At 40.8% G+C, this 10,646-nt stretch overlaps 1 protein-coding gene across 1 annotated transcript in view; it reads left to right on the plus strand.

The window, feature by feature from the left end:
- Positions 1–10,646, plus strand: part of LOC110084023 (netrin-1) — a 158,889-nt gene that overhangs the window by 55,164 nt on the left and 93,079 nt on the right. The window lies entirely within an intron of this gene.

The following is a 10,646-nucleotide window of genomic DNA, read 5'->3' on the forward strand; positions in this document are numbered from 1 at the left end:
CATCTCTGACAACCATAATCAAAGTTTGGGATTTGACACTTGTACAAGAGTGAAAACTGATTTCCACCATCAAATGTTGGAAACTGTGTGCCAGCAGATAAAGGACAACACTATATAAAACCCAAATGACTAAGAAGAGCTCCCCTGAATCAAATCAGGGTTCATCTTGTACCTCTTGTTTCCAAAAGGGGCCAAAAAGATACCTCCAAGAATCACAGTTTATTTATGTATTTTTCTATGTTATGTCAATTTTCCATTGGGGGTGCAATATACTCAATATTTCTGTATAAGAGAACATTTGAGGATATTAGAATGATTGCTCAGTGAGTACCCCAAAATTCAAGGATCTTAAAATTAGTGGTGGTCACTTTTGTGTGCACTCCCCATTCTTTTTAAACTTAAATAACACAGTTTATATTTATAACACAGTTGTGGCATACAAAATATATTTTGTGATATATTCAGTGACATTTGCTATAAATTACTACCTATTATGCTTCTTTGGCACATCACATGAAAGACTCCCAGGGAACTGGTGACAATTATTCTCCTATTCTGTGATATTTGCTAAGGAATTAAAAGGAGGATAAAGCACAAAGCAAATCTGATGCTTAGTGTAGAATGAAAAGGTCTCAGATCCCTAGTGAGGTAGAAAAGTGTTGAACAGGGGGCACATGCTGTTAATGACTCGTTCCTCAGTTCAAATGTGGTATGGTGCACAATGGGGGTGAATAATATCGTTCTCTGAGGTGGTGAGTCCATGCCTTGCCCATGATAATTTTTTTTTAAGTACCAGTGAGAAAAATGGCTCAGATTAACAGCTTCCATGTCCCACCTGCTGACTCAGGGTATTCTTCCACTTAATAGGCCTCTGGCTTCCCCAAACCCTCCCCTCCCCAGGAGCCACTCCTTTCCAGGCCACCATTCACAGGCTCTGGGATCACAATGCTGCAAGGAAAAATTCCTGGAGAGCCCATCCTGCGAATAAAAGGACAGTCTGTCAGCAAGCATACTTCAGCACAAATGCCTGGCTTGTGAAGAAGGGAAGCGCTTGGGTTTCCTGCAAGCTTGGCGTCGGAGGGGAGGATGGGGTGCACAATAGATACCAGTTGATGCATGAACTGGCCTCCGTGAGCTGGTCCCAGAAAGCCTAAACATCTCAATGGCATCCTGTGGACCCAACCTAATCTGCCATTATGTTGCTGTGCTGAGATGGTTCTCTTTAGTGTGTAGGTTCCCTATTGACCTTTTTCTCCTAAAGCGAAGCAAGGATGTGTGACCTGCCACTTCTTATACACTAACGCACTACCAAAATCAACCAGTTTCTAACATGTAATGCCAGTAATTGCAAGAAAATTCAGAGGACTCCACATCACTGTGCTTTTGCTGCAGTAAAACGTTCTTTGGAACAGGGGGAGATCATTTAGTTTCAGCATGAGTGTCTACAGACAGAGATGAGGCCGGGGTGGTGGTGCTTCCTGAGTGTATTTATTTTATTATATGCAGGGAAGGATATGTTCATCCAGGCCTATTCTCTTAAAATATCTGGGGTTATTTTCATACATGAAATCTGGAATTCCGAAAGGACATTTGTACAGTTCAGAGTTCAAGAAATTTTCAAGAGAATTCTCTCTGTGCTAGCTGATACAGAAAAATGGCTTATTTAAAGTGAAAAGTAACGTCAACAGTATATGTACTCTCTTCTAGAAGCCCCAGTCCTGACCCTTTTAATGCCAGAGTTACAAAAGTAAACCATCTAGGGAGTTAAAAGAAACTAGTCTCCTCCACGATTCCCCCTATTTCCAGAACACATCAGTATTTTCTGGGAACATAGGTTTTATGAAAACATGATTAATTTGGCCTTTAAAATTGCTTCTGTTGTTTTCATTGTTGTTTTTATGTTGTTGTTTTTTTACTGCTGATACTTACTTTACTATTGCTTTATTTGGTTTGTTCTGCCCACCCCACCCCCGCAGCCCTGTATGTGCATATTAAGATGAGGAGGAGGTTTGAGTGTGTCAGGCAAGCTGTGAGCAATGCCATCATGAGACTAAACTCTGTTGTGTGTCTAGAGACGTTTGGCAAAATCACCAAGGTGGAATGGTCAAAGTGGGAACGCCAGACCAACGTGCGTTTATTCCCTTCTGGAATTAAGCAGAAAGGAATTGATAGTCCCAGTGGTGATGGGGGACGGGAAAGGGTCTATCTTATGTTTTTATTGCACAAGCTAAGGGCTATAGAGGAGCCAGGGTTTGAAGAACTTGGACTCTCTGAGAAGCAGGGACTACTGTTTCATCCAGGCTTCACTGTTGCTTCTGGGCTTAAGTTGCCATCCTCCCCAAATGTCAACAGAGAATGTCAACATAGAAGCTACCCCTGCTGTAATGCGAAATATTTGAGGGTAGATTGCTATGGAATAGGCAATAGCAGCCTTTGTCCAGCTGCCTGCATTTTAGATTCTTCTTGTGTGGGGGGGGGGGGGCGTAGGGACTGTCATGGTAGGCATTTACACTTCTAGATTTAACACTCCACCATTGCATAACCTCCCTAGCTTGAACTTTATGCCTGACTATCTGAAGGTGTTCATGGTTATGGCTTTTTTCATTTTCTTCTAATCTTCAATCATTTTTCTAGGGACTGTAACCCTTGTGTACAGAACAAAATCGGCAACCTTTCTACCATCCCTGTAAAAACTTTCGCTTTCACTGTTTTCATAATCCCATGTGGTTCTCCCTGTTTGTAGCTGAGGCCTGACGTACAGTACCTTCCTGGAGAAATAGTGAGTGGCTTGGAAATAATAAAACATTATCGACTGTATCAAATGGTTTCCTGATGGTGTATGCTGCAGAAGCTCCAGGCAGAGAGAGTCCCCAGCACCTACTTTGACTGTATACTACGATCTCTTCCATGCGCGGTATTTCTTACTCCACCCTCCCTGAAACCTCAAGAGGGTGTTTTTCTGTTTGTTTTTTTGTGGCTCACTCTTCACCGCCATGGTTTGGAAATCTAACATGGAATTCACCATAGCACTTGCAGTAACCTTGCACAGGAGGAAGGAAATAAATATAATTTACTGCCTGTAAAGAAAGAGTGAAGAGATGGCTGTGCACCCTGCATTTCCCAAGGGCCCTGCAAATTGATAAAGCAGCTCAGGTACTTTTGAGCAGAAACTGAGGCTGAAGGCGACTATGAAAGATTCAAGAAGAGGAAATAAGAGCTCTAATGTCATCGCTAGCTATTCAAGGGTGTTTGTTATGTTGAGGTTAAGGGCAGCTTTGTCAACATTGTGAAATAGCAACTGACAATCCTTATGGTCTCTAGGATGACAAACCTACTTCTGACTAGCAGTAGAAGTGAAAAAGGAAGTGCTTTGTAACCAAAAGTTTACCTTCACCAATTATGAAAGCATCCTTCCACAATAGGGAGAGGAAAAGACTGTGCTTTGTCAACTTAAATGACTCAGTATATAACTGTGTTTCTGAACTGTCTGTGAGAGACGTGTGTGTAGATAAATTAAATTATGGCTATTGATGAGCACTAATTAATTCTGTCTCTTGTACAGTACAGCTGTAGTTTCTGTGTACAGAATCATATTTTTTAAAGTATGTAAGTTCAAAACAACCTGCAATTTGCTCCAATATTTGCCAAGGGACATTTCTATTTCCACTTTTTCAGAGCAAAAGTTTAACCAGAAGACAATCTTAATAAGATAATATTATGTTCTGTCTATTCTCTTCTTTTGGCATAATTATATATGACAGAGCCACTATGTCTAAAGAGGAATTGATTCAAATTGCCAGAACAGTTGGAGATGGCCATGGGGGCAGGGGAGTGATGACATATGGGGGGATGTATAGTTTCCTGCATATGCAACACACTCTCATGTTTAACAATTCTAAATTGCCCCATTCCGAAGCTATTTTAGACATTTGTTACCTGTAGTTCTGTGTAGAAGTGTGTGGTGCCTCTGCTAGAACTCAACATGTATTTTTAAAGCTTTTGGTAAACTGCCATCGTTAACAATTATCAGACAGATAAAACACTTTAACCATGTCAGATTTTTTTTTTAAAGGCTCCCAGTATTAGATTGAAATTTTTTTTAGTACAATAGGTTGAAAGGACAAGTGTGGGTGGGTAATGTTGAAAGACCCAAGGTACAGGTTAGAGTTACTAGGTTTCAGGGCCCCAGCTGATTTCTCAGAGAATTGCAGTGGTTTTCTGATTCTCCAGGCAGGTTGCCAGTGTTAGGGAGAGTTCTGCTGCTGGAAGAAAACATTTTATATTTGTGTTCTGAAATTCTTTGAAGTCTGGGCACTACCCATTCCCAGCTGCCAATAGGGCTCACTGATTTTACATGAAGGTGCGTGTGCTGTGCTTGTGTCCCTCCCAATTCTTGCCTGCCTGCCTCTGTGACATCACATAGACCAATGCCTGTGTCATCACATGGGCCCACTCCCCAGTCTCACATTTTGACCCTGAATTCAGCAACTTTACAGAGGATAATACTTTGAAAATAATGCAGTTTAAGAACAGAATTTACCAGTGAAAGGTAAAAGGAAGAAAACTGATGGGAGAGCATAAGAAGCAGAAACAAATTTGTAGGCATCTTAATTTGCTATCTGGCTGGTGTATCATTTTCAGGCTGGGCCTCTGAAGATGATTGCATAAGTTGTTTTGTTTGAGTTGCCTTCTGAGCCTCCCTCTCCTCAACTCCCTTCTGTCAAAGGACGGACCTATATGAGCATATGGCCTATTCTATGTCCCCTCAACTAATCAGTTAATTCGCTGGCATAGTGGAGGACACTGTTCCATCATTGGGGTTGAAGTGAAGTTCAGTTGTCTATTCAGTCCACTTTTGCACATGGTGGGAAGACATCTCGTCCTCTGTCTCGGGCAACATCTTGGACTGGTGTGGAAAATGCTGACAGACAATCCCAGAAGAATATTTTGAAATGAAATTTCAAAACCCATGCTGATTTAAATGGGAAATGATATCATCTGATGACTTGGCCAGCCATACGTATCTGACATGTGTGTGAGACTAGAGTTCTCCCTCAGGAAATTGAGCAATTCACTCAAAGCAGCTGATTTGAGACTTGACTAAGCAGGTTTCTGGCTTTGGAGAAATGGTGGTGGTTGTCTGCTCAAGATGACAAAATGCTAACCAGCCAGTCAATGTTAAATCTATAGTGGCACTGCAGTAACAGGGAAGACACCAGTAAAAAGTCATTTGAAGAGATACACTAGTTGGCACAGGCTCTGTACCTGAAAGAATTTAAAAATATCAAGACACAGAAACTGTTTGTAATTCATGCATTTTGCACTTCTGATTCTTTTTATTTGTGTATCTTCTCACCTGCTCACTGAGTGGTGAGGGGTGTCCAAAAAACAAAGTACTAGTAATATTACTCCTCCTACCCCTACCTTTTCTCCTCCTACTCCTCGTTTCTCTCCAACTGGAAATTGCAACTCATCATGGCTCTTTGGATTTTGTACATGGAAGCTTTTAAGTAATGTTGTGTGGTATCCAAACTACTATAGTTTCTAAGATTTTTCAGCCAATAGGTTTTTTTCTTCCTGCACGACTTCTCTAATTTATTTTACCTCAAATGATGTGCTGCAACAATCTGTCCTTTTTTCTTTATTATGTGCCAAAGTGTTAGCTTTCTGTGCTTTGTATGCTTTACAATTTGCTTGTTCTTTGTTCACTCGTAATAGTACTTCCTCACTGGTCACTGTCTTGATTCAAGAAATTCTTAGCATCTTGTGATAAATCGACATCTCAAAAGCTTCTGTTGTTGTTGTTGTTGTTGTTGTTGTTGTTGTTGTTGTTGTTGTTGTTGTTGTTGTATGTCCTGAAGTCCTTGATTCCCTGTTATACATTACAACCAAGAATACATGTGTGTATGTTATGTCAATTTCTACTTATGGTGACCCTCCAAGGATGTAAAGGTATGTGAAATATTTAAAGCATGTTTTTACCAGTGCCACCCTCCAGTGAGTTTCCATAGCTAAGCTGGACTTGAATCTAGGTCTCCAAGTCCTGAGTCTTAATATGACACTCTGTCCACAACACTGGCTCTCAGTGCATACATGGCACATTCAAATAAAAAAAACACATTTTATGCATGTAAGGTCACTTCTACTACAACTACAGGAAGCTCTTTACCTAACCTGTGTAGGCCTAAATTTGCATGCTTTTCTGCATCACTTTTAGTAAGGTGAATTCTCTAATTAGGGAGGTTATGAATACATACAAACATCTTTGAACTCACCCAGGGAGGCCTAAACAAAAATGAATGGAGATGAGCTCCAAGACTTTAAAGCAATCCTTCAGAAAATATCATACATTGTTCTTCATTACCACTTGCTCTGAGACATACCTCTTTGCTTAGAGACTCTGGGGAAACATAACAGTTACCTGAGACTTCAGTTGATGTCCTGAGATCTGGCCACCCAAATAACTGTACTGCTCCTGTTCCTGCTCTATTTATATAAGACCAGTAAAATGTGCATGGTGCTTTAGGGCAGAAGAGGCTCTCTCTCTCTCTCTCTCTCTCTCTCTCTCTCTCTCTCTCAAGAAAGGAATTCATGAATCTTAGGGTTCGATCCTATATGCATTTTCCTTGGGGACAAGTCTCTGTTAAACTCACTTAGGTTTTCATCACAACTGGGATTCTGTCGGTGTTAGCATAACTTGCCATGGCTGACTGCAGGTAGTTTACATTCTGCTGGAGCACATCTCAGTTGTGCAGTGTGCTGGTGCGTCACTGGGACAAGCCCTGGTACCTCATAAATTAGCTGCAATTAGCCATGGCAAGTTCACATAAACATCAATAGGATTCTGTTCACAATTAGAAAGGTGTTGTTGTTATCATTGTATTTGGTTTCTTTTTAAATGGGAGCCAGGATTTTTCAGAATGCAGAATTGGGCGCTTAATGCTAAATTCTGTTCATGTGTGAAACGTGTGCAACCCTGGTGATCATGTTCAGTTCCACTAAATAACATAAATTGGGTCTGACTGCAAAATTTCAAAATAAGCAGCTGTTGACGTCTCCTAATGTGTCCCAGAAACTTTTTAAACAAAACATCTTTAAATAATTTTGTGCTAAAGTGACATAAGCACAAATGCCAATGTTGTTCCAGACTGCACCATTCTTCACAGAAGAATGAAGGGAGATCCCAGAGAAAATTAGCATATCTGAAAGCTCTCTAGTGTAGCACATGTCTGTAAAGAAGAACAATTTGCAGATCATTGATGTTGTTAAACATATCCATATGACAGAGTAAGAAAGCTCTTCTTGCTCCTCCCGTTACACCTACTGTTCAGGAAATAGTTTCTCGTTTTATCCTCCCAGGAAATAAACATGAAATAAAATAAAACTTATATAAAATCTGCCTGAATAGCAAACTTAGTCCAAGAGAGAGAAATGATGATAAGAGAGGGGAAGAGAACAGAATAAAACTCAGAGCGGGTTGTAGCGAGCAGAGCCTGTGGGATTCCTACACCAGAGCTTAGATGTGTGTGATTTGCATCACCTGGCTCCAAATATTACAGAGACAGATGAACCTTCTGTGTGGTGACAGTGATGCTAAAATAAAGAATCATAAAGCATGGATTTTTTTTGGATTCTGGGCTGCCCTGGGAGCTGAAGTCCAGCTCTTTTATGTATAGAGGAGCCCTATCAGTTTATTTGAATGTTTAGGCTGAATCCTGCTGACACTGTGCAGAGAGTTTTCCTTCTCATTCTGTTCATGCACTTGCAAGGAGTAAACTGTGTAGGTGGTCTTCTGCCATTTTTCCAGCAGGGAAATTCTGTCTGGCTGCTTGTGGCAAAGTTCCAACTTATACAGGCCACCAGAGAAATATAGGAGTGAGGGAGACAGATTCTCTCCCCCAAATTCCATGGCAGTACTTTGATCTGAAGAGTTTTTCAGTCCTGTCTTCACTTGGCTGAACTTCATGATGGGAATCACTCTTGCTGAAAAGTCTGTGCATATATTGCATGGCGTGCCTTTCAAGGCATTGCTGCGAAAGAGAGCAAAAACAATTGGATTTTTAAACCAAAGAGGAAGAGGAGAGAATCATATTGGGCCCGACTCCTCTTCCTTAGACCTTTGAAGAGGTGACAATAAAATGTTCTACCAACAGTATTCTCCACTCTTGCCAGCGCCCTGTCTTCTGCCACCTGTTTACACGCACCTGGATTAGTGAATAAGCAGTGTGCAGGGCAGCAGAGAATTAGGCTCATTCCCTATTTTTTCCCCTGCATGTACACTCACTGTCTTTTTGTTGGCATTAAAGTTAACTAATCCTTTTCACTGCATCTTAAAGTTTTCTCCCTGGGGCCCATGGTATAGCTGCTTCAGAAGGGATTTCACTGTTGGTAGAACGTCAAATGAGATCTTCACAAACAAAATGCAAACTAAAAATAGGTTCATCTTAGATTCCAACAAGAATCCATTGGCTTAAATCTAGTAGTAAAAAGTAGAGTAGGCCTATTAAATCAGTGGGGATTTGGTGAGTCAAATCCTCTCTGAGTTCCATTGATTCTATGGGCCTGCTCTAGTTGTTGTTCTATTGGATTTCAGCCATTAGCCCCCCTCTTGGTTACAAATCTTAACATAGAGAAGGGATTTGAGTGTCTTTGCAAGACCTGAGCAGGGCTGTGAATAATAGGACTTTTTTAAAGGTAATTAATTTGTGGGGTTTCCATAAATTACAAATTTACATATATTTTAATATTATTCAAATAACATGTACATACAGGAACATGTTGATTTTAGTCTTGTGCATTTTTTCCAGTTAGGATTAAAAAGTGAATATTTTATTCCCCTTCCACCAAAGAGAAGGATAAATATAATGACAGTGATGTGTGCAAAACTGATCAGTATCAGCTTCCTTGGAATCAAATGGGAAGCAGAAATAGAGTTAGTCGTCATCAGCATGCTGGTGGTACCAAACCCCAAAACTCCTGACAAACTCTCCCAACAGTTTCATATAAATTTTTAATAACACGGCGGACAGGACTGAACCCTGAGAAACACCATAGGCCAAGGTGTCAGACAGGATTCCCCCCTACCACTTTCTGAGTTTGGCCATCTAGGAAGAATCAGAACCAATGTGAGACAGTACCTCCAAAACCCATCCCAGAAAGGCACCCCAGAAGAATATCATGGTCAATCGTATTGAAAGCTACTGAGAAGTTCAGCATAACTAACAGGTACACACTCCCTCTGTCTAGTTCCCAGTGTAGGTCATCCACCAAGGTGATCAAAACCCTCTCTGTTCCATAACCAGGCCCAAAGCCAAATTGAAATGGATCTAAATAACATGCTTTATCCCAGAACCTCTGGAGCTAGAACACGGCATGCTCCAAAACTTTGCTCAGAAACTGAATATTGCAGACTGGCTAATAATTATCCAGTATAGTAGGATTCAAGTTGGGCTTTTTAAACAAAGGTCTTACTACTGCCTCTTTTAGGCATGTTGGTACCCTGTCTTGCTGCAAGGAGGCATTTGCACTCCCCTAAAACAGTGGTCTCCAACCTTGGGCCTCCAGATGTTCTTGGACTGCAACTCCCAGAAGCCTTCACCACCACCTCTGCTGGCCAGGATTTCTGGGAGTTGAAGTCCAGGAACATCTGGAGGCCCAAGGTTGGGGACCACTGCCCTAAAACACTCAGCCAGTTCCCATCTAGCTGGTTTTATAAGCCTGGATGGGCAATAGTCCAGGACACATGTGGTGAATTTCACCTCTCCAGAAATCCTGTCCACATCCTCGTACTACTACTGAAGTGTATCAGTTATCACAGGGCCCAAAGTTATATTAACTTGACTTGCATCAGCTACAGCATCTAAGGCAGAGTGGATTCAAGTGACTTTATCTACAAAGACCCATGGAAAATGTTCACAGTGGGCCATTGAGTGATCATTGTCCATTTCTTGCAGACATCTGTGCAACAGGCCCTTGATTGCTTGAAAGAGCTCTGCTGAATGGCTCTGTGCAGATACAAGGGTGACAGAGAAAGAATAGCTTCTTTGCTGCCACCATTACCAGGGAGCAGGTTTTCCTGTGTTTGATTGTTCTGAATTTTCTGCCATCATCAGTCTATTCTCTGTCCCACTTGTGTCATCATCCTCATATCCCTAGTAAACCAAGAAGCACTCCATGACAGTGGATGCTTAAAAGGATCATGTTAATAGCGTTGGCCACCTCTGCCTTCCAGAGATCTGCCAAAGCCTTGATGGTATCACTTGTCATTTACTTTGAAGGGCCTGCGTGGAATGTGTCAGGAGCGGAATTTCTGAGAAAATTTGCTTCATAATTCTTGATTGCATGATAGAGACAGCTTCCCTTAACACTCAAGACTGGCCTTCACATGAGGAATGTGGCCATCTTAGGCGATAGATTCGGCTTTCCTTGAAATGGCAGCAAATCCTTCATTTTTAAAAAGTTATTTTCTTTTTACTGCTATGGGGTGTTGGATGGATTTTCCAGCTTTCATTTGTGCCAAAATAAATATGTTTCTCTTAATTTGGATGAATAGGAGAATAATATTATTATTATTATTATTATTATTATTATTATTATTATTATTATTATTATTATTATTATTATTATTATTATTATTATTATTATTA

The sequence above is a fragment of the Pogona vitticeps genome, chromosome 2, assembly GCF_051106095.1.
Source record: "Pogona vitticeps strain Pit_001003342236 chromosome 2, PviZW2.1, whole genome shotgun sequence".
In the NCBI taxonomy this organism is placed as follows: domain Eukaryota; kingdom Metazoa; phylum Chordata; class Lepidosauria; order Squamata; family Agamidae; genus Pogona; species Pogona vitticeps.